Source organism: Vulpes lagopus, chromosome 2 (assembly GCF_018345385.1).
Source record: "Vulpes lagopus strain Blue_001 chromosome 2, ASM1834538v1, whole genome shotgun sequence".
In the NCBI taxonomy this organism is placed as follows: domain Eukaryota; kingdom Metazoa; phylum Chordata; class Mammalia; order Carnivora; family Canidae; genus Vulpes; species Vulpes lagopus.
This window is the reverse complement of record NC_054825.1, coordinates 84,552,886-84,577,839: the sequence shown is the minus strand read 5'-3', so window position 1 is coordinate 84,577,839 and position 24,954 is coordinate 84,552,886.

The window sequence follows — 24,954 nt, the reverse complement described above, 5'->3', positions numbered from 1 at the left end:
ATTAGTGAGAATGTACTTGGTTCCTTTAGTCCTCTGTGACTTTGATTCAAGAGACATCAAACATATGTGTAAGCATTGGTCCTGCTACTCAGGAAACCCCAAAATGAACAAGCCATGGCCGCCATCCTCAATGCTCCTTTTGTCCAATGGAGGAGACAGCAGGGTAAGCACTAAGTAAGAGTCTGAAAAGAAGTAGGACAGATGATGTGCGTGGGGATAATAGAGGAAGAAAAGATTACATGTGACCTGGGTGGTCAGGGAGAGATTTTGAGAAGGTTGCATGTTGTTGGAGCTTTGAGTGGATTTGGGGAGAGAACATTTTATATTGACACTGATGAAGAACTTGGGACATGGGTGGGCCTGTTTGGGAAGAGATGAGGAGACGGACGGGGCTAGAGAAGAGAGTGTAGTGGGAGAGGAAGTTGGAATGGGAATTTGGGATCATATTATGGAGGAAGATTAAGGCTCTTCTCTGGCTAATGAATTCTCTTTGGACCAGAACCTCAGATGAAATCACAGAGACTCTTTAGTTGCACTTGCCCTTTAGAACAAGTGATATTTGAGGAACAGTCTTGTCAACGTTCCTTTAACAAGATCCACTAAGGCACCCTCCCCCTCTCCCATGTATTGCAAAGTCTGCACCATTTTAGCACCAGGTCTTAGCTGCGAAGTGGCAGTTAGAGGGAGACGCAGCCACAGAAGTCACCCAGTACAACCTCTTTTTAGTTTCTTCTTGCTGCTCTAACAAATTGCCACAAACTTATTTGCTTAAAACAACACACATGTATTCTCTTATAGTTCTATAGGCTGGAAATCTAAAATCAGTTTCACTGGGCTAGTGTCAAGGTACCACTGGGCTCTTTCCTTCTGTGAGGGGAGACCTTCTTTCCTTGCCTTTTCCAGCTTCTAGTAGATGCCTCTATTCATGGGTTTATAAACACTTCCTCTGTCTTCCAATGACCTCACCCCAATCTGTGCTTCCTTTGTTACCTTGCTTTCTCTGACTCCTTCTGGGCCCTTTTCATTAAGACAATTGGTATTATCTCAGACACACCAAGGTAGTGCAAGAAAATATCCCCATCTCAAATTCGTTAACCTAATCACATCTGCAAAGTCCTTTTTGCCATATAAGTCATCTGTTGCAGAAGTTAGGATGTGGACATATTGGAGGGGCATTATTTAGCCTGCAACAAACCTCCACATTTTACAGGTAAGAGTGCTCAGGCCCAGCTCGGTCCAAAGCCATACAAATATCTAGTGATAGACTCCTGTTTCTGACTACTGGTTTTCCTTGTACTGCACCATGATGACAATCTTTCATACTTTCCAATGAGGAATTACTGGTCCTTTCTGAAGGCAGAGATCTCAGCCAGCTAAGACCAGGACTGACCAGAGAAGCATTTGGGAGTGGATAACACTCTTCTTCCTTAGTGTCGCCGGACAAGGGACCAATTTGAGAGAAGGATAAATACTCTTTTTAGGACCAAAAAAGGCTGGAGAACTGCTCTTTCACTGAGTGGAGCAGAGACTAGGGGAGAGGAAAAGAAGTGTGCAAGGAAGGAGAAGAAAGAGAAGGTAGAGTGTAGAGAAGGAGATGTTGTAGTTGAAGTGGAGTTAAGAAGACAGGAGAAGATAATCATGTATATCCCATAATGATGTCCCTTTCTCTGCTCTATGTATATGGTTTCTGAAACTAAGTATATCCTGCAACACTTTCTCTTCATTAATACCTAGAGTCTAACTTCTATAATAACTGTATTATCTGTTTATGTATTTCTTGCTCACAATTTATGTCCTTTACAGTTCATCCTCCTCACTATTAGATTCCCCACAGAGTAGCAATAATCTCCATCTCTTTGTTATACTACAAATAGCTGTGTTATAACAGTTTTAATCATTTTAATGATAACATACAGAGTGTATCATACTAGTACCATTAGCACTTTTCTTTGAAAAAGTTCTGGAAAAATTCCAACCTAATTTTGTACTTTAACTGAAAGAAGAGTTTGTGGCTAATATAAAGGGCATATTGTTCTAGAAACTAATAAAGAAAGTAAAGATTACCAAGAAATAGCAAAAGTGTATTGACATTAAGTTGGAAAAGCCATGCAAGAGATGAGATAGAACATTTGAGAGGAAAGAGAAAGTTAAAAAAAAATTTTTAACTATAAATGGAATAGGGAAAGGAGAATATAAAATGTTTACATTATTACTGAAGGAGGCACTGCTGATTGATGATGCTAAAATAGAAGCTGAAAGAAGTTTTCATCTTTACCCAAAGAGTGATTTATAAGAAAAGTTAAACTAAATATTAACTAGAAGAGAGATAAATCAAGTTAAAGAATATGGAACATTAGTAACATATTTATTGAGAAATGCTGAGTATTTTTTTCTTTCTTTCTTTCTTTCTTTCTTTCTTTCTTTCTTTCTTTCTTTCTTTTTTTTTTTTTTGAGAGAGAGGTCATGAGAGAGAGAGTGCGCGCACAAGCAGGGGTAAGGGTGGAGGAAGAGGAGAGACAGAATCTTAGGCAGGCTCCACGCTCAGCACAGAGCCCAGTTTGAGGCTCAATCTCAGGATGCTGAGCCAAAATCAAGAGTAGACACTCAACTGACTAAACCACCCAGAAACCCCAGGGGTATTTTTTTTTTAAGATTTTTAAAAATTTATTCATGAGAGACAGAGAGAGAGGCAGAGACACAGGCAGAGGGAGAAGCAGGCTCCCAATAGGGAGCCCAATGCAGGACTCCATCCCAGGACTCTGAGATCATGCTCTGAGCCGAAGCCAGACTCTCAACCACTGAGCCATCCATGTGCCTCATCCCTATGGATATTTTTAAGGTTAATGTTTCCATGTCTTATAATTACCCAGTTTGTCTAAGGTAGGCAAGTTTTATGCTACTGTTGTAATTTGTCCAATATCTGTTAACAGATTAAAATACACAATGGATGCTTAGTAAACATGTAATAATAATCATTGCTATTAATTAAGGCTGTTGAAAATGTTTTGGTGTGCCCTTACCTACAAACAGATATTTAAATTAGAATATTTATTTTTACTCATCAGCACAGAATATATCAAAATTAAAGTGAAGTAGGATAACCCAATTTTTACTTTGAGCACTTTATTTCAGGAAAATGCCTGAAAATCCTACTCAAATGCTCTCATTCCTGCCCATGCAAATATCACCTATACTTTAAGGTCCAACTTAGTGACTACCTCCTCACAAGACCTTCCCTGATCCTCTAAGTTATTTCTGACTCTTCCAAGTTTCTACAACATTTTAAGTAATTCACATTATTCTCATGATTACATATTGACTTTAATTAGAATAATTTCTGTTCAGTCTATGTCATCTAATATATAATAATTTTTCAAAGGCTACAACTATTTATTCATCTTTATATCCTTAGATGCCTATCATAGTCATTATCTACAAGTGAGCAATAGAAGTATTGACAAATATATAGACAGACATAGATAAGTATGAATATAGTGATGCAATGACTATTCTGCAGTAGTAACTCAGAATTATCTTTATGAAATCCTACTAGCTTCACCTGTTGAGTAAATTCTTCTAGGCAATGGGGTGGGATATACAAATCTGTTATTTTTAACAGACTTCCCAAGTTATTCATATATAGCCAGTCTGGTGCTAGCACCCATAACACTTGGGAATCACTCATCAATAAGTCAATCAGATATCAAGTTTATGTTATTGTGTGCCTGTGAGCAATGTTCACCATAAATATAGGTAATTAGCAGAGAATGGGTAAACTGCTTTGGAGGGGAGAAAATACATGATTCCAAAAAAGCAAGAAATGGAGTGTATCAAGGAGGGGTAAGATGGGCTGGAATTCAGGTAAAGGTAATCTTCTGAGGAAAGCCTAGGTCAATTCTGCCTAGCAAGCTCAGCCTGACTTCTATCCAATGGAGAGTTAAATTAAGACCAACCACTAACTAGGCTCTAGAGTACTCTTTCTTGTTCTCCATGAATAATCAGAATAATTGAGTCATCCTCCTTCCCTTCTATCAAGACTTGTTACAATAAGTTTATCTATATGCCCACTCATTTGATTCTACAGTAATATGAAGATTGCCTTTGACATTCTAAGTACCAAATCTTCTCTCTAGTTTTCCATGTTGTCAAAAAGTTCCTAGAAGGAAGTTTCAGTAAAGATGAATCCTCTTGGGGATCCTGGGTAGCTCAGTATTTTAAGTGTCCGACTCTTAAGTTCAGTGTAGGCTAAGATCTCAGAATCCTGGGATCAAGCCCTGTATCAGGGTCTGCACTCAGCTTGGAGTCTGCTTGTCACTCTCCCTCTGCTCTCTCCACTGACTCTCTCTCTCAAAAATAAATACATAATCTTAAAAAAAAGATGAATCCTTCTCAGCAACATAATAATATTCCAGTAAAGAAGAAAACTGCAAAGCCTCAAAGACAAAGAGAACAGAAGAAAAATCAGGAAATTAAATATCTCAACTTTTCTGTGAGATTGAAAGAGGAAGAAGTGGTAAGTGACTTAAAAGAGAGGAAGAAGCTAGAAGTCATAGGGCCCTCAGAATAAAGTAGTAATGCAACATGAGCTCATCCTCATCACAGGATCCCTAAGAGACCTGAAACTAGACACACAAAGTTCTGCTGAGGGTGGGAATTTAAAAACAGAAAAACTGGTTGGAAATCATGTTGTTGAGTGACTGGACCCTTAGATTTCTTTCTGTATTAAAGATAGCCTGTGATTATGGTCAAGGGATGAGATTAACTATCAGGCAGCACTGAATATGGGTAGTTTTAGACATGGTGGCAAGATGGTGGGTGAAACATGGGTTGATCATAGAGGTACTGAAAGAGAACGCATACTGAATGATAGAAACCTCCCCCACCTTCTGCTCTGTATTTATCTTCCAGATATTTACTTCTCGGGCAGAAAACAGAGGACTCCGCCTTGAAGAAACAGAATGTCACCTGGGAAAGAGATTGCCACATCCTGATGTTTGGGGGTCTCACCCAAAATATGTGACTCCTATCCTGATTGTTCTACAACGAGTCTTGTTAGTTGATAAGCAGTGTGCTTGTACACATAGAGCTTTTCAGTGCCTTGTTCTTAAATGTTCATTATTTGCCAAGGAATATCATATGTTCCAGGAAAGCCTTTAACACAAAAGAGAGAGACCAAATATAAAAAAAGAAATCAGCCTTAGAAATTCAGATAATTTAGGAAATTATTTCATTTTTTCACTTCTTTCTACTTTCTGAATCCCTCTAATTCTAGCTCTAGTTCTAATAAATTGATTTTTGCCTTTTCTTCTTTTTTTAATGACCAAATTCCCTTCTTGTACCTCTCTGGGGAAGAGGAGGGGGGTCCTGTCTTGTTTTCTTCTTCCCAAGACTGTGTTTGATACCCCACCCAGTATTCACTCCTTCCTAGCTCTTCTTTGCTCTTATTCCTAGCCACACCCAGGTCACTTCTTTATGAACTCAACTTCTGCCCAGAATCTCAACCCTGTAGCTTTAGCCTTGCTCCCTGCCCACAGTCTTCTCTGACCTACCCACCTGCCCACTTGGCCTGTGAGAGCTTAGACTTTACTCCACCCACCCGCTATGATACTCCAGTTTCACCAGCTCTGCTGATGTCTGCTGGCTGCCTATGCCTTCCGCTTTTGCCAATATCCAATCTTTAGGATACCAGCTAGTCCTATCCTATTACCAAAACTGCATCTGTGGCCTAAAAACTTAACCCACTTAGATGGATTCTTTTTAATTCTTCGTCCTTCTATGGTTGAGTCATCCTAATAAATCCTGAACTGAGTACTAAGTACCAAAATGGGTCAGGCACCTATAAGTCATCTACTACCCTGTAGCCCAGGGAGTAAGTTGGTTCAAAGTTGTCTATCAAAAAAACATTGTTCTTTGGTTGAAGGAAGAAAGAAAGAACTTAACGCTATTCTTAATTCTCTTACTGGGAGCTGAAATCCTGATTGCCTAAGTCATTCTGTGAGTTAAGGTAGTAGTAGTAAAGAGCTGACCTTACCATCTGCTTCTATGAGTAAACACTGTTCTGCTATCCCAGCTTCCATAGCTGTGAGGTTCTGACCACATAGGCCTGAGTACCCAGTGCTACCTTCTCCCAGCCCACCTGGATGCTGAGAAAAATCTCTGATGATGTCTCTGTGCCCAGAATTCCATAGTTGAATTGCTGTGGCTCTGAATACTAAACAAAAAACTTTCTTTGGAGTGAATTTTTGAACTTTAAAAATCTCAGAATGATTAAAATGAAAGCTGATGTATGAACATACGCTCCCAAGAGATATCAAGTAAGTCTTTACTATTTTTTTTTTAGGTTCTGCAGGAAATAAAGGAGATAAAAAACCATTATTCAATTTTTTCATACTTATCTTTCTGAAGTAAGCATTCTACTTGGTGAACCATTAAGTACCCATTAATAAGTGAAATGCTCTTAAGGTGTAAATTGAAATAAGGAAAGCTTCTAAATCCACCTAAATTTTTTTCATTGTTCTTTTTTCAAAAGCCTTATTTAAATATAACTTGTTTTTCATAAAATCAACTTCATATTTTAGCTCCTGAATATTGCCTACTTAGTCAACTATTACAAATCCTTCAAAAATGGTGAATCATGGTCTTTAGCAAGACACATTGTCATGCTGCAAAACACATGATCATAAATGAGAATACTGATTTAAAATATTTAATTTTAATCCACCAGTTTTGGTTATGATTGTATTTCCCAAATGCAAGTTGGTGCCCCTCTTGGTACGGATATTTTCAGAGAAACATAGTAACAAGGATTAATGTTAAATTAATTACATAGAGAGAAAGCTGTTTTCCTCAAATTCTTTTCAGTTCTTTTTCTTAGTGTGAATTTTTTTCAACTCTTTAACTTTTGTTAATCTCTCTTTTTTAATAAGGAAATCACCTCAAACACGGAGGTTTCCTTATATTCCAGCTAGAATTATAATCACATTGTTATGTTTTATTGTTTTCTTAAAAGTAATTGCCTCTTATTTATGACAAATGATATCGATATTTATTACTATCTTATTCCAAGAATTATTAATTTACTACAATGTGGACAATACACAGATATGGTATATGTTGGGCATCTGGTATGTGAACCTAGAAACATAAAAAAATGTTTTTGAAGGATTTATAATGTTTGACTAAGTAGGCAATATTCAGGAGCTCGCAGGCTATTGAGGCAGACAGAGGAGAGTAGGGCAATTATAAGACAAGACAGGATATGATTGAAAGCCTTAATTGCACAAATCAGTTACTGGGATTTGAATGAGGAAAGCTTCTTATCAGTAGGGGAATAAAAGTCCTAGAAGAGATGGCGTTTGAAATGGTCACTGAAGAATGAGTAGAATTGAGACAGAGTGGGTATTCTCAATAAATCACCTTCAAACTTTTATTTTTTTTAATTTTTAAAATAAATTTATTTTTTATTGGTGTTCAATTTACCAACATACAGAATAACACCCAGTGCTCATCCCGTCAAGTGCCCCACTCAGTGCCCGTCACCCATTCACCCCCACCCCCCGCCCTCCTCCCCTTCCACCACCCCTAGTTCGTTTCCCAGAGTTAGGAGTCTTCATGTTCTGTCTCCCTTTCTGATATTTCCCACACACTTCTTCTCCCTTCCCTTATATTCCCTTTCACTATTATTTATATTCCCCAAATGAATGAGAACATACGATGTTTGTCCTTCTCCGACTGACTTACTGCACTCAGCATAATACCCTCCAGTTCCATCCACGTTGAAGCAAATGGTGGGTATTTGTCGTTTCTAATGGCTGAGGAATATTCCATTGTATACATAGACCACAGCTTCTTGATCCATTCATCTTTCGATGGACACCGAGGCTCCTTCCACAGTTTGGCTATTGTGGACAAAGCTGCTAGAAACATCGGGGTGCAGGTGTTCCGGCGTTTCATTGCATCTGAATCTTTGGGGTAAATCCCCAACAGTGCAATTGCTGGGTCATAGGGCAGGTCTATTTTTAACTCTTTGAGGAACCTCCACACAGTTTTCCAGAGTGGCTGCACCAGTTCACATTCCCACCAACAGTGTCAGAGGGTTCCCCTTTCTCCACATCCTCTCGAACATTTGTTGTTTCCTGCCTTGTTAATTTTCCCCATTCTCACTGGTGTCAGGTGGTATCTCATTGTGGTTTTGATCTGTATTTCCCTGATGGCAAGTGATGCAGAGCATTTTCTCATGTGCCTGTTGGCCATGTCTATGTCTTCCTCTGTGAGATTTCTCTTCATGTCTTTTGCCCATTTCATGATCGGATTGTTTGTTTCTTTGGTGTTGAGTTTAAGAAGTTCTTTATAGATCTTGGAAACTAGCCCTTTATCTGACACGTCATTTGCAAATATCCTCTCCCATTCTGTAGGTTGTCTTTTACTTTTGTTGACTGTATCCTTTGCTGTGCAAAAGCTTCTTATCTTGATGAAGTCCCAATAGTTCATTTTTGCTTTTGTTTCTTTTGCCTTCGTGGATGTATCTTGCAAGAAGTGACTGTGGCTGAGTTCAAAAAGGGTGTTGCCTGTGTTCTCCTCTAGGATTTTGATGGACTCTTGTCTCACATTTAGATCTTTCATCCATTTTGAGTTTATCTTTGTGTATGGTGCAAGAGAGTGGTCCAGTTTCATTCTTCTGCATGTGGATGTCCAATTTTCCCAGCACCATTTATTGAAGAGACTGTCTTTCTTCCAGTGGATAGTCTTTCCTCCTTTATTGAATATTAGTTGACCATAAAATTCAGGGTCCACTTCTGGGTTCTCTCTTCTGTTCCATTGATCTATGTGTCTGTTTTTGTGCCAGTACCACACTGTCTTGATGACCACAGCTTTGTAGTACAACCTGAAATCTGGCATTGTGATGCCCCCAGATATGGTTTTCTTTTTTAAAATTCCCCTGGCTATTCGGGGTCTTTTCTGATTCCACACAAATCTTAAAATAATTTGTCCTAACTCTCTGAAGAAAGTCCATGGTATTTTGATAGGGATTGCATTAAACGTGTAAATTGCCCTGGGTAACATTGACATTTTCACAATATTAATTCTGCCAATCCATGAGCATGGAATATTTTTCCATCTCTTTGTGTCTTCCTCAATTTCTTTCAGAAGTGTTCTATAGTTTTTAGGGTATAGATCCTTTACCTCTTTGGTTAGGTTTATTCTTAGATATCTTATGCTTTTGGATGCAATTGTCAATGGGATGGACTCCTTAATTTCTCTTTCTTCAGTCTCATTGTTAGTGTATAGAAATGCCACTGATTTCTGGGCATTGATTTTGTATCCAGCCACACTGCCATATTGCTGTATGAGTTCTAGCAATCTTGGGGTGGAGGCTTTTGGGTTTTCTATGTATCATGTCATCGGCGAAGAGGGAGAGTTTGACTTCTTCTTTGCCAATTTGAATGCCTTTAATGTCTTTTTGTTGTCTGATTGCTGAGGCGAGGACTTCCAGTACTATGTTGAATAGCAGTGGTGAGAGTGGACACCCATGTCTTGTTCCTGATCTTAGGGGAAAGGCTCCCAGTGCTTCCCCATTGAGAATGATATTTGCTGTGGGCTTTTCGTAGATGGCTTTTAAGATGTCGAGGAATGTTCCCTCTATCCCTACACTCTGAAGAGTTTTGATCAGGAATGAATGCTGTATTTTGTCAAATGCTTTCTCTGCATCTAATGAGAGGATCATATGGTTCTTGGTTTTTCTCTTGCTGATATGATGAATCACACTGATTGTTTTACGAGTGTTGAACCAGCCTTGTGTCCCGGGGATAAATCCTACTTGGTCATGGTGAATAATTTTCTTAATGTACTGTTGGATCCTATTGGCTAGTATCTTGTTGAGAATTTTTGCATCCATGTTCATCAGGGATACTGGTCTGTAATCCTCCTTTTTGGTGGGGTCTTTGGTTTCGGAATTAAGGTGATGCTGGCCTCATAGAACGAATTTGGAAGTACTCCATCTCTTTCTATCTTTCCAAACAGCTTTAGTAGAATAGGTATGGTTTTTTCTTTAAACGTTTGATAGAATTCCCCTGGGAAGCCATCTGGCCCTGGACTTTTGTGTCTTGGGAGGTTTGTGATGACTGCTTCAATTTCCTCCCTGGTTATTGGCCTGTTTAGGTTTTCTATTTCTTCCTGTTCCAGTTACCTTCAAACTTTTATTGAGAATGTGCTCTATACCAGGGGCTGAGGGTATAAATATGGTTAATATAATAATGATAATAGGAATAATAATAAAATAATAATTGTTAAAGAAAATCACTCTGATGGAAGACACAAATGAAAACAAAATCATTACTGTACAATATATTAACTGGTGTAATAGAACTCTTGAAGCAACTGGGGAGGAAGATACTAGTTCTGTCTGGGGAATTGAGAAAGCGTTTCTGAAGGAAATGAACTTTGATCTGGGCTTTGAATGATGAGTGGAGTTTTACCAGATGGAAAAAGATGATAAATATATTCCAGGCAGCGAGCACACAACATATGACAAGACATGAAGACATGAAAGAGCATAATACCAAATTTGAGAAGGTTGATAACCTTCTATGTGGTTGGAGTGTGGGTATGCCATGCTATGGAATTCAAACTCTATCCTTTAAGAAATTACTTTAAGTAAAACAGCACAATTTAGATCTTTGTTTTCAGGAGTAGCACTTTGGTGACAGGATAGAGGCAATCCATGAAATACGGTGCAGGGGAGGTAAAAAGAAGCCACCCTGAACAGACGGTCTTGTATGGGAATATGGCCTAGAAGTAGGGAAGTTTGAAATGAATTGTAGAGAGCCCCAGAAACTAGATTGATAAGTTGGCACTGAGTTCTTCCTTCCAAAACGAATCCTGGTTTTGTTCCACTTATCCTTCCTCCTATCCCTAGTCATGATCATGAGAAGAGGAGGCCCTTCCCCTGCCCAAAAGATAAATCTGCTCCAGGATGAGTCCATACGGTCTATTTCTAGCCAATGAGATGCAAAGAAAATCCTCTAGGGGCCTTCTGGGAAATGTCTTCTTTTTTTTGAAAAAGGGAAACACAGGAAGAGGCAATCTCTTCTTCTGCTAAAAACTGTCTCCATATGACACTTGGAGCTGCCATGCCACTCCTTTGCTACGATAAAAGTGGCCAGTCTGTGGATAAAGCAAATGTTCAAGTTACCTAATTTCTTGATGTTGTTATTGAGCTACTTATATAAACAAACCTGGAACTGCCTTCCCTTCAGACATCTTAAAAGATGAGCCAGTTTGGGAAAGAAGTTAATAAACCAGATTTTATACACTTATATTGAGAGTATGGTAAAGATGTCTACAGATGAAGTTCAGGGCTGGCATGACAAGAAATGAAACCAAAAGCCAAACAGAGTTCTTTGTTTTTTGCCTTGGGCCTGGAGGAATTCTTATATTATAAATGCTTGCTCCTTACTACATTTTCTACTGTTAATTATTCATGTCTTTATAAATATAATTAATGTATTCATGTCTTTATAAATATAATTAATGCAATTTATATCAATAACAATAATGACTAACACATAACCTAACAAACAATTTCTTTTTTGGGGAAATTTCATTAGTGCTTTCACAGTATTAATGTTGGTGAAAGGATTCTGCTGTTACTTCAAGTCACAGAAATGTGTCCCTGTGAATGATGACAGAGAAGTAGCACAGACCTGGGCTCAAATACCTGCTCCTCCACTATGTTACTGTGTGGCCCCAGCAGGTGGCTACATTACCATGGACCTCAATTTGATTAAATTTTAAGTGAGTTTCATGAAATTTACTCTGAAGGGTTTGTGCTTAGTGATAGTAATTACTATGTGCATCCACATTTTCAGAGTTGTATTGACCTTTGTTCTTGAAGTTCACAAAATTGTCAATTACACATCATGGCTCCCAATCTTTGATTTTCTATTTTAGTCTTCCTTCTACCAAGGTCACTACTCACTTGAGAACCCTCAGGTCAGGAAGGAGGAGTTGCAAATCTATTGAGTTCAAGGCCATGGACAAGGCCATTCAGTTGTCTGACAGGGTCACTGCATCAAAAGTGTGGACCTAGCCATCTTAGTTTCTCTCCCTCTTATTGCAGAATGACTTTCTGAGCTCTGGACCATTCCCTTTTTCAGGTTCTGCAGCCAGCCTGGGGAAAGGCTTGGGACATAGAGGTGTAACTAGACCCACAGCGGACGTGAGCCTGCAATACGGGTTCCAATTCAGCCTGCCAGACAGTCCACAGTTGGGATACTAAAATCTCTGCAACTCATATTAGATTTGTATTTTTATTTCCACTTACCCTTGTTTCTTATGTGCATCGCTCCCCTAAGAAGCTCACTATTGGACCATCAGCAAAGCTAAATCTAAGTTCTAGGTCTATAAATTTATGAAGGTAGAATCTCAGTGATCAGCAATAGACTGGGGAAAAGCAACTGTGACCCTATCCATGCATATTAAGAACTCTTTTAAATAAAAGGACCACACCTTACTGACTCAGCGGACTTACTTGTAAGCCCAGTGTGGCTTGTGAGCCAGTGTCCCACCCACACACTGGTTTCCATGACCAGGTACAAGAGCTCTGCTCTGCTTCTCATGAGCGTGTCCCCAGTGACTGACAGGGTTCAATGTATTTTGACTAGACACCAGTCTTGTCCCTGGATAATCTGAACACTTGGGCTCATTCCTTTTTAATTTAGTGACCAGGAATTCCTAGTCAGGACATGTTCTGTTTTGCCTTTTATTGATTGTGCAAATGAGAGTTGCTTGATAATTATGGATATCAGTATCCATTCGATATTTGGGAACAAAAATGTTTCCAGTTCACTTGTAAAACTCAACATTTTATTTTTATAACAATAAATTCAATATGTAAACTCTAAAATACATCAGAAATATTTGGTCATCAAGAGAGTTACCTTTTTTTTTTTTTTTTCTTTTTTAAAATCACTTCCCACCAGGGAGGTAGAGGTTAGACTATATTGTTTATTTTCCCCTTCTTGGGCGTAGCACAGTGAAAAAAAATAGAAGAAGAAGAAAAAAAAAGATATACAGTGACTATACCCATGTGTGGAAAAGCTTCACTATTTATCTCCCAACGTACACTCAATCATTTCTGGGTGGGCTTGTGTTTGCTTGTCTTCTAATATTATACACACACATATACACACACACAGAGTTTGAGCTTGGGGTAAGTAGAGAAAGATAAAACTAAGATAATCATCTGATTTATTTGAGTACATACTTTGTCCACCTGTGCTCTTCTTCCTCAAAGAGAAGTCCCTATATATAAACATTGTAACTACTATATGAAAATAAACAAACTTAATAAATGCATATCTCAATGTAAGCCTCCGTTAGCATGAACATATTCTGAGCTAAGTGGGATTCTTTGCATTTTTTAGCCAGGGTTTCATATGGAATATTGATTTTTTGGAATGGTTCCTGGAAAATTGTACAGAAGCAAATATACTCCAATAATTTATAGAAACCTTGTATTTCTATAAAATTTTAACTTCTTACTCTCTTCCAGGCCCTGCATGAGCAAGCTGTGGTCTCCGCTCAGTCCCCCTCCACCCTCCGCTGCCTCCCTCTCCTGACCTCCTCTGTAGGCACGTTGACTTTCTAAATTTCTTTTCCAACTCACCAAGCTGTCTTTGCTCTCAGACCTCCACATGGTCAGTCCCCTCCCCTGTGTGTTACCACCTCCTCAGGCAGCCTTTCCTGTACACACACTCTAACACTGTGCTGCCCAGCAGACATACCAGGGGAAACAAATGTGAGCCTTACATGTAACTGTAAATATTCTTTAAAAAAAAAGATTTTATTTTATTTATTGAGAGAGGGAAAGAGTGCAAGAGCTATGGAGGAGAGGGAGGGTTAGAGGCAGACAGAATTTTAAGCATGCCCCACACTGAACCTGATGTGGGGCTCCATCCCATGACTCTGAGATCACGGCCTGAGCCAAAATCAAGAGGCAGACATTTAACCAACTGAGCCACCCAGTTTCTCCAATAACTGTAAATATTCTAATCGCCAAATAAAAATTTTTTAAGTGGACTTAATTTTAATATTTTAATTAATTTGATTTAATCCAATATATCTAAAATATCTTTAGTCTACAAAAATTAATGTGATAGTTTACATTTTTTCCTTATACTAAGTCTTTAAAATTGTCACCTCTATTACATGGTATTTTAATTTGGACTAGCTGAATTCTCAGGAGCCACATGTGACTAGTGGCTGCTATATTGGGCAACACAGACCCCAGGTAAACCCCCACCTCCACTCACTCTCATCACATTACTCCTGATGGATCATTATCACACTTGCTGGCGTTTGAAATTATCTTTGTTTATTTACTTGTATGTTGTCTTTCCTCCCATCCGCTATCTACCCCCTGTCCTGAGCTGAAAAGTCTAAAGGACCAGGAGCTTCAATTTGTTTTTTTGTTGTATCCATAGAGCTTGATGTATTGCCAGATTTCAATAAATGTTTACTGAAAGTTAAATGAATAAGAAACCAATGTTTTGTTAGAACAATGCATCTATGTGCTGCTTTTGCTTCTTTAAAAACTCTTCCCTCTCTCATGCTGTGTTTCAGATAGATGGAGTAATAATAGCCACCCTTGTTTTATTCCCCTTCCACTCTTCATCCGTGTCCTGCTGTAACTGTCCTGTGTTGCCTGTATCCCACTATTTTTCTAAAATAGGGTTTCATCCTAAAGAGAGTCCACCTTTAAAGCTACTTTCAAGTTAGCATTCAACTCACACTAAGCAGGGAAAAAAGGCAAACATCTGGACTTTCTCTTCTTTCCCTTACTAACCATTACAGGATTATGTCAGAAAGGTAGTCAGGCTGTAACTCGCATTTACTATACTTTTAGCCAATGGAAAGAAAACAGGATCGGTGAGTGATCAGTTGGAGGCCCTTGGAAACTGCCTGGAGGCCTGGGATTCCCCTCCATTGTTGCTCTAGAGGTGACCCAGTCTTGGTGTGCCACTGAAGTTCTGTGTGACAGTGGTCAAAGTTTCCAGATTTACCTGTGCTCATTTCCTCCATCTGTAAAAGGGAAATCACAATTATTGCTTATTTCCAGAAGGAGACACAGAGAAAATAACCACAGAATATCTTATGCCCAGTGCGAAGCATTTCTGCTGCTCATGCAAAGCAATGGGCATTGACTCAGTACCTGAGATTCTGTTTTAAATGCAGGTATCACAATAAAAATTTGTTAGTTTTAGAGGGTAGATCAGGATTACTAGCAAACAGTAAAAAGTGGGCGGGGCTTGAAAAGAGGTCCTACTCATTTTATAGTTAGGGAAGTTTGTGGAAAGAGAAAAGTTTCTGCAGGCTTGCTTTGGCATTTAATTATATTAGCATACATCTGCCCCAGGAGGAAGCAGAGTGAAAAGAAAGCTGACCTGATTGGGCCATCCCCTCCCTACCTTCTCAGCTTTCTCTCCCCTGGATAACTTTGGAATTAAACTCTGTAATAAACCTGGTTCTGGTTTAGGTGCAAAACCAACAGAAGGTTTGCAAAATTAAAGAACACTGAGTGTTCAGTTCAGAATTCATTCATTCATTTAAAAAAATATGTATCGTGCACCTGCTATGTTTACAAAAAATTGATATGCAAACATAGATTAGGAGTCCGGGGGTGGAGGACTACCATTTTAGCAAGTGACACATTCATTAAGCAACAATTTCTGTGATTAAATTTTCAATTACAATAGTAATAAGCCTTGAAGGGGAAGAACCAGGTGGTATGAGAAGATTGAATGAAGGAGCCCTGACTTACTTAGTCTGTCCCATCAAGGTGACCTTTCAGCTCAGTTCTGAAAGACAGGGAAGGTTTACCGAGTAAAGGTGGTTGGGGAACTTTTTAGGCAAATGGAGCGGCAGGAGGAACCTGGCATGGTCAAGAGAGAAAGCAATGGCTAGGGTACCCCAGAGTGTTCCCCAATGAGCTGCTAAGAATGCAACAAGACCCACTGCCCAAAGTCTCCGCTGTTTTCCCCAGTAGGGCTGACTGTTCCTGTTTCTCTCCATTCATTTACATGACACATATATTTAGCACCAACCTGATACATGAATTTCCCAAAACTTGTGGAAGCTCCTGCTTTCTCAGGAGCCATTAGCAGACCTACACATTTCTCTAGTCCTGTCTGGAAGATCCCTGTGCTGAGTCATCGGCTGCAGTACCAGGCAGGAGCAGCAGGGGGCAGACAGCTTTGCCCTGTGTTTGCTCTGGTAGACTGCAAGTAACATGGGGAGAACCAACACTCACCTGACCTACAGTGTTGAAGGAGGGATTAGCAAATGTGGCTACTACCAGAGTCTGAGGCCATTGCCTCTGTCATCTTCACTGAGCATTACAAAAGCAAACAAAACTCTTAATTTATTAGGTGTGAGTTAATTCACTCTGAATTAAACTGGGAAGCATTGCTAATGTGTCTTAATGAAGCTGTGACAGTCACATAATGATGGTTAAAAAAAAAAAGCCATTTAAATGAATACTTCTCAAAAGTATCAGGAAACAAAAAAGGTCATTTTCCACTCTCTTTCAGGATTGCTTTTACACTGGAATGACAGTTGAGAGGAGATCCTAAGAGAGATGTAGAAGGCTTTAAATATGCAGCTATGTGGTCCATTGCAATTTGAGAGCTGATATGCTATTAACAGGAAGACAAGGCATCTTCCTTTGAATGAAGTCAGATGCAATCTCATCAGGTTTATGCTAAACTTCCGGCAGCTATGTTTCCGACACATGATAAATAATGATACCTCTGGGGAACACAGAAAAATAGACAAGGCTACTCATTACTACAAATTGGTCACAGACTGGGTAGTATTTGCCTCACACTGATCATATGTGTTTCTGATTGCTGCAGGTGGAAGTCTCACGCTAGCTACGAGTCAAACCAAATAGCAGATGTCACCAAAGCCAATCTGCTGATGCTTAAAAATGGAACAAGTGAATCAGCAAACTATTAAGGAGGGAGGGCTGTCCAATCATTCTGTCATCAAAAGCCTTGTATGGACAATGTGGTCTATGTGTAATCAGTGTTCCTCAGCATGACCATGGGAAAGAAAATAGAAGCCTGTAGTTCAAGCATAACTATGAGCATTGACTACATTTATAAATACCATATTACAGAGGTATAAACAGATTTCAAAACAATATTTAAAATGAATCACTAGAGCAATGCCTCCCTGTTATCATCATCAGTTATTCAGCAAATGGCACTGCTTAAAATGAGGCATGATCTCTTTGGAAGCACAGAGTAGAATACAAATATGCATGAATATAAGAAACATGCAACAAATAAATATACATGAAAGTAATATAGAAAAGCCTAACACAGGCACAATAAAAATTAGAAAGGATGGCATGATTTAGGGGAAGTTAACAGACATATTTTCTATGTGGCAGGCATTATGCTGGTGCTTTTAAGCACCACTACAGGTGTATTTCAAAGCAACCCCATAGAGTCGTGCTATCATCTCCAACTCATGGCAGACTTATGGATGTGGATGTGAGCAGTTTGCAATAGCAGGCAGCAGGCTCCAATGTGGAGACGGATCTGACTCTGCAGTGGACCCTTGCTGCTGTCCATCACCCAGCATCCTTCTCTTCTATCAGCGTCTCTCTTTCCTTTGGGGAGATTTGCTTCTCCCTCACTGTGGGTAGTTCTAGAAGTCGCCTTTGACCAGAATCTTCCTGTGGGAAGGATCTGGAGGGAAGGCCTTCGAAGAGTAAGCCACTCAACTGGACTTTCTCTCTTCAATACTGATGTAAGGAGGGAAGAAACTGCCCCTGCCAGGAGTCTCTGCCCTGGTTCCTGTCCCACCTCTAGACTTCCATCAGTTTGATGAGTTGTGCTCATCAGTATCTTTATAGTAAGTTGAACCACAGTTATATTTGTTACTCATAACCCAAGAACCTAATGCCTCAAAGTCAGTGTGCTTTTAATTCCCAACTGTGACAAGAAAATAGCATAGTTGTATTTTTATTTCAAACACCGAAATAATTCCACAAATAAAAGATTAAGTAAAAGTCATTTTCATAAATAGAACAATATGGACATCAAAACGATGTTGACCTTTATTTTCATTGTGGTTCTTATTAATACACAAATTCAAAATATGGTATTTATAACATCTATAATCTTCTAGGTAGATTAAAATTGTTTTCTTACAGGGGCACCTGGGTGGCTCAGTGGTTAAGCATCTGCCTTCGGCTCAGGGCATGATCCTGGGGTCCTGGGATCGAGTTCCCTATCGGGATCCCTGAAGGAGACCTTCTCCCTCTGCTTGTGTCTCTGCCTCTATATATATATGTCTCTCATAAGTAAATAAATAAAATATTTAAAAAAACTGTTTCCCTACACTACCATTTGTGGGTAATGTACAGTAATTTCTCTTATTAACTGATTCTTACCAAGTGCCATGAACTATGCTAACCTCTTCACAAATAGTAATTGTGTATTATAAATGTTATTATTCCTGTCTCACATACGAAGAAGCCAAGGCTTAGAGAAACTCAGTGACTTTCAAACAGTAACATACCTAAGAAACCATGAAACAAGCCCTTGAACCTGGCCTGTCTGAGCACAATACTTCACATACACCTGCTAGATTAATCTGCTCCACTGCTCTATGGAAAGTTGGGGTTCCTGCTTCTCATCCTAACCCCTTGAGGTGGCTTTCATTGTCACCTAGTCACATACAAGAAAATTAGGAGTAAGAGAAGTTAAGTGCCTCACCATAGTTCACAAAGATAAGAATTGATTCAGCTTGCAGTGGAAAGGTCTCTGTCATTTCAAAGCCACCATTGCACTTGAGCTACCCCCCTGGGAGGTTTCATGGTGTGTAGATTAAGTAAAAGCACAGTCATAGCATGCCTATAAAATGATTACAATTCTCCAGGTGCATCACACACTTCCAAGGATGGAAAGCACTTTAACTAGCCAGCTGGATTCTTTTAAACCAGTAGGGCTTAATACTTGATAGCTTCATAAATTTGTGCTGAATCAATGGAGCCAACACATTAAAACATTAGTCTTCATCTTAGTGATCTTTGGCAAAATACAGAATCCTGGAGTGAGAAGGATATTGAGAGATGACTTCATCCATTTTTTTTTTTTTTTTAAATCTCAGTGGGGGAATTTAAGGGCCAAACAAGTTGGGAGACTTGCCCTAGGGCCCAGAGTTTCTGAGTTGCAAACTGAGAAGGAGGGTGCCTGTCTCTAAATTCTCAGGTGAGTGCTCTTTCCACAACAATATATTTCCTCCCCTGGGCACTATTTAAAGGTAGAACACTAACTTAAGAACAAGTCAGTAACTTGATTAGATAATCAAGTTTCCTCAAGTTTCAGTTCTTTAAAAAACATTTTTATGCAAGGGCATTAGTCTCTTGAGCACATCCTAAGTCTGTAAATCAGATGCATTTTAGATTTGCCTCATTTGAAAAAAAAAAAAAAGATTTGCCTCATTTGGAGCATGAATACTTCATGGTTAATGGGATTTTAGCGGATGATAAGATAGCATGATGGTGCTGGTGGGTGCAAAAGATATGCAGCTGCCCACTCACGCTTCTACCTCTCAGCATTCTCTAATTTATAAGGTATTCCCCTGGTGCTCAACTCACTAAGGGATCCATCGCCCCCTCTTCTCTCCCTCCTCCTGCTGAATAACCTTGAGGAGATTTTGATTGGCAGCTTGCTTCAGCCTTCCCACACAGTGTGCGGAGCTCCCACCTCCACCCCTAAAATACACTTCCTCGGCCCCTATGTTCCATAAATCCTTTTTCCCATTGCTTGCTCACAGTGAGATGGGAGTCTTGTCAATTCCTAAAGGACCCTGTCTTTGTTCTTTTCCTCGAATAACATCTGGCACTGTGACAATCAAAAGCTGAGGATGAAGGGAAAGTAGCATGACACAAGGCTAGAAGACAGCCTAAGCATCAGAATTCAATCTTTTTATTTTTTAAAAGAATGCACTGCTATTAAATATATCAGGTGAAAGAGAAGACTGCATGCCATTTTCTTTCTCCAAAACATTTCTTCTAAAGCGGGAGCCCTTTGAATGCAGTGTGTAACCCCCTGCAGGCTGGATGGGGACTTGGACTGACCAGGTAGGGCTGTGTGTGCTCCTTGGACCGAAGACACATGTACAGTAGCTGGATGAGGAACTCCCTGGGTGAGAGCCAGCTGGCGAGATTTTGCTGAGGCTATAACATAGTTGCAAGGGCCTAGCCTTGCCTTCTTCTGTCTTCTTCTCTGCCCAGTTCTGATTAATGTATGTCCTTTGACTCTTCCGGCTCTTCCTCCTCACTTTTCTCAACGACCACACAGGAGATACTGCAGGCAGATGGCACTGGCTTTCCATCTGGGTAGAAATGCTCTGGCTTTAAGCTCAGCCTGAGAGAAGCTTAGAATTGGAATTTTGGATGATGACCTTTGTCCTGATGCTTCCCAGTGGCACTCACTAGGGCCAAAAGGCAAAGGATTTGCATCTTAGCACTGTGAGCAAAAGTTACCTGGTTTTGCATACTGATATTAGATATCAGGGCCTGTGCTGAGTCAAAAATTCTGAGTCTGTCTATGGAGGCTCACTTGGTTCCCCTAGGTTTCCTAATGACCTTGGAGCTAGGGGCTTATCTTCGAAGACGAAGCCCTGGAGGAACCAAGTTCTGTGGTGAGACAGGGGGCCATGTTTGTCATGCCAGTGGATCCCGTGCTGATTGCTTTGCATCCAGACATTTACTCTCTTAATGCCAGTGCTGCAGAGCCAGAGAGGTCACATTACAGGTGAGATGTGAAGGAACTTGTCAAGTTCATAGAGCAAGAGGAGCAGAGGTGGAGATGATGCCACATCCAGGTTCTACTCATTACACCATTTTCATTACACTCATTTCCAAAAATCAGTATAAATAAGCCATCTCTGTTCTCAACATGAAAATATAAACCTTTTCCTATGAATATGCCTTACATCCCCAATTAGATTGTTGGCCATGTTCAGGCAGTAAATCTGATATTGAGTTCTGTTGTTGCGAATAATAGGTACTTTCTGAATAAATGATGATTATTATAACAGTAAAGTGGTTTCAAGGGTATGTTTTCGGCCCTGGCCACCTTATAACTTTTTCTGCGTTTTTCTACTTTAAAAAATTACCATGTCAGTACCTGTTCATTGTAAAAAGATACGGTATATAAAATAATTGCCTCCCATCTCAGCTCCATTCCATTTATTCAAAATAATAGATATTGTTAGTTAGGTAGTCTTCCACACTTATTTCCATGCTCGTACAAGTGTATTCAAATATATGGACAGATACACAGTCTTCTGCTTTCTTATTTTTATTTTTTTTTGTTTCCACTGCATTTATTACTAATATAAAAAAAATGTTAAAAAGAAAAAAATTCATTCTCAGTTCTCCAACGGCTCTCATCCTTCCCTCTTGCTCACACAACTCCTGACCCATTTCCTCAGGGCCAGTGCAAAACCGAACCTGTTCACTGCCGTTTTCACAGAAAACAACCAGCGCCAGGGAGGTAGGGAAGAAGGTTAGACGAGGGCGACAGTACCGTCCAGGTTCCACCCAAGGGTAGGCCAGTGGAGATTCAGAGAATTGAGACGAAAGGGCTGGTGGCCTCACAATGACATACTCTAACTAGTGGGCTGGAGAGGAGATAGGATAGCCCGTAAGAGGCTTTAGAGGACATCTCATGGGCTTGCGTCAAACCCCGAAAAACCGACTCCAGGAGAATGGGGAGACCAGGGAGGCAGTCTTGTGGGAAATTTCACAATTCTCCCATTGGGAGGTGTGGGAAGTCTAGAGGGCATCAAGAGCCTCACTCATTTTGGCAGAAAAACTTACTTTAGTGTTGGGAAGTCACAATGATGCCATGGACACTGAGAAAGGCCAGGAACGAGGGGATGCAGTTTCACAAAGCACCGTGATCACAGGCCAGAGCGGCGGGGATCATGCTACTGACGCAGGATCTACAAAATCCAGAAGCAGGGAGAGTGGCCTTTCAGGGAGTAACTCTGCCCCAGTCATCTGTACTTGACCCCAGGTCAACCTGGTGAGTTTCACAGAGCAACTGGCAACTTTCGGGGTAGGGTTTGTCACATAAAAAGGACTTAAAACAAGCAGCTAGAAGAAGGGAATGGTAGGAACTGCCTCTTAGGAGTCGAGGGCAGTACCGAGGGCTGGGTGGACAGATGCACAAGAAACAGAGACTCGCCTTCAGGACCCCACCTTTGCTCTCTTCAACTGCCTCCCGGAACCTCTTCCCCTCTGCTGATTGACTGCTGAACAGGGAACCTCTTTGGTGCTGTTTCTGGTGGTTGCGGCCTGCTTTCTTATTTTTAAAGTGAATAAATAGCATTGTTATTCCATATGCTGTACTCGGTGGCTTTGTTTACTTGCTGTTGTGTATATCACAAACATCTTCCCCAAATCAGTAAATGTAAAGCTTATCTGTTCATGCTATTAGAATTCTTTTAACTACTGGCTGCATAATAATTCCTGTAATGACTGAATCATAATTTGCTCAGTTATTCCCGTATTAATAGATATTCATGTTCCCACTGCCTTCTAAATAGCTTCCAGCTTGATCAACATGCTGTGTGGCCTCTTAACACCTCCACTGCTGCCTTTACAACTGGGGCCATTCATGTCTAAAATATTGTCATTTACTCCTTTGACAAATGCCTCCAAAGCTCTAGGGAATTTGTTTTCTATGAATTAAAAAAAAACATATTAAGATATCTCTTCTATTCTATAAATAAGGTTAGAGAATGTCTTTTCTGTAGACTGTGGTCTTTTAGGTAACGTGTAGAATACAGAGAGTATGTAAACTTTAGAAAATGGAAAAATTTGAGTTTACAGAGGAATCTTACTTACATCTTGTGTGATAGTTTCATGTATTTGTAGTGTATGATTTCCACCCCCCTTACATTGCAACAGCAACAACAATAAGGATTTGAGCCTTTTTAAATTAATTTTCTTGACTTTTCATAATTGTTAAACTGTCAAAAAATGTAAGCTCCGTGAGAAAGGAACTAAGCTAAATTTCATCTGTCTCTAACATATCCCTAGTATGGAGCATGATGACTGATGCACATAGCAGGGGCTGTATTGATATTGGTTGACTTAATGAAAATCTACTCATAAATTTCACGTCTCTGAAACTCACCGTGTTTGGTCAGGAAAAAGTCGTATTCTAATTCATGTTGTAGTTCTCCTCTTCTGAATTACAACAGGGGGCTTAGTTACCTGAATTCAATTAACCCCGGACTCAATGAACCAGAAGTCTTCTCCTGGGGACTGATCGCAAGTTAGCCAGGAGCAGAGCCACACATTCAGGTATCAGCTGAGGATATAACTCCAGAATAACTTGGACAAGTGGTTTAAAAGTTAAAGTTCTCAAGGCATCATTTCTCTCGAGGCCATAAACATATGCTTCTGTTGGTTAAATCAAGCATAATATAGTGTCGTACTATACTGCCATTAAAAATGATGATGTAGAAAAACAGTGAGTTGCATGGGCAAACAGGGTATATAACATCACGGATAGTATGATCTCACTTTGGTTAAGGGATATACACAGGTGTCTATCATATATCTATAAAACCAAAGGATATATGTTAAAATGTTAACAGTATTTCTAGATGGAAGTGATTGTAAGTTTAAAACAATTTGTCTTCTCTTTGCTTATCTTTCTGTCAAAAGATTTCTAAAATAAAAACAAGAATTAGAAAAAAATTGTTTCTATGAATACATCAGTCTTATTTGCCATCTTACGAAATCATAGCAGTTGTTTTCTTTTACCTAAAACTCTACAAAATAATGCCTTGAAAAGAAAGAGGGAGGAGTGATATATGTCCCCAAAGCCAGAGAACTAGCCAGCAAGAGTCTAATTACCAAAGGAATGGGTAAACAGGCCGGGTACAGTTTCTCTCCATGACAGTGTTGATAACTGTGATTTACCTGGCTCTTATGCTGACAAGTTCTAGTTGCGGAAAAACAGGCGTAATTATAAGAATTTTTGACAATTGTAAAGTAGTTTCCTTCACAAAACTGACAAGTGCTGTGGAGAACTATCTTACTTGCTTAGAAATCTCCCACTGGGACAAAGGAGCCTCTGTGCACTGCATGAGCAGCCTGGAAACTTACTTTGCAGCGATTTGAGATTACACATGTCTCAACCTGGATAAGCATGCTTGACTCCAAGTGGCTTTCCTAGCATCAGCCACCAGTTTGTTGTGTTGCTTCAGGGTCCACAGCCATCACTGCTGACACGAGTAACCGAACCTTTAGCTGTTCCTTCTGGGTGTTCCTTCCTTCCTTCCTGATCCTTATGAGCTGTGAAACATTATATTCTGGAACTTCTGGTTTGGCATAAAGTGTCAGATTAGCCCTGAACGGTGACACTTCTTTGGAAAGAGCAGGAAAGCAACTTAGGAAAGTGGCTTTGTGCTTTTGCAGCTCCCACTGAGGAGACCAACTGCAATTCATGGCTTGGTAAAAATCCTCTCTACCTCTACTACCGTCTTGGCACGCGGACATAGCACAATATTGGCAGACGAAAGGTCCCCAGTGAATATTTGTTAAATGAATAAATTTGCTGTAAAGGTGTCCAAATATAAAACCACATTGCAAATTCAGACTTTCAATCACCTCTAGCCCATTTGCTTCATGCGAATGCACTAGAATTAAGCCCTTCTTTGGATGGTTCCTATTTAGAGCTACATATAGCCCAAGTTTTTCTTGATCTAGAAAAATGCCTATGGATTTTGTCTCTGGGTTTTATTTCCTTAATTCTATTAACAAAATAAAAATGAATAAACGCAAGTCAGCACAACACACATGAATGCAAACTTTTGCAGTTAAACAATCTTCTAACTATTATAATCCTTGTG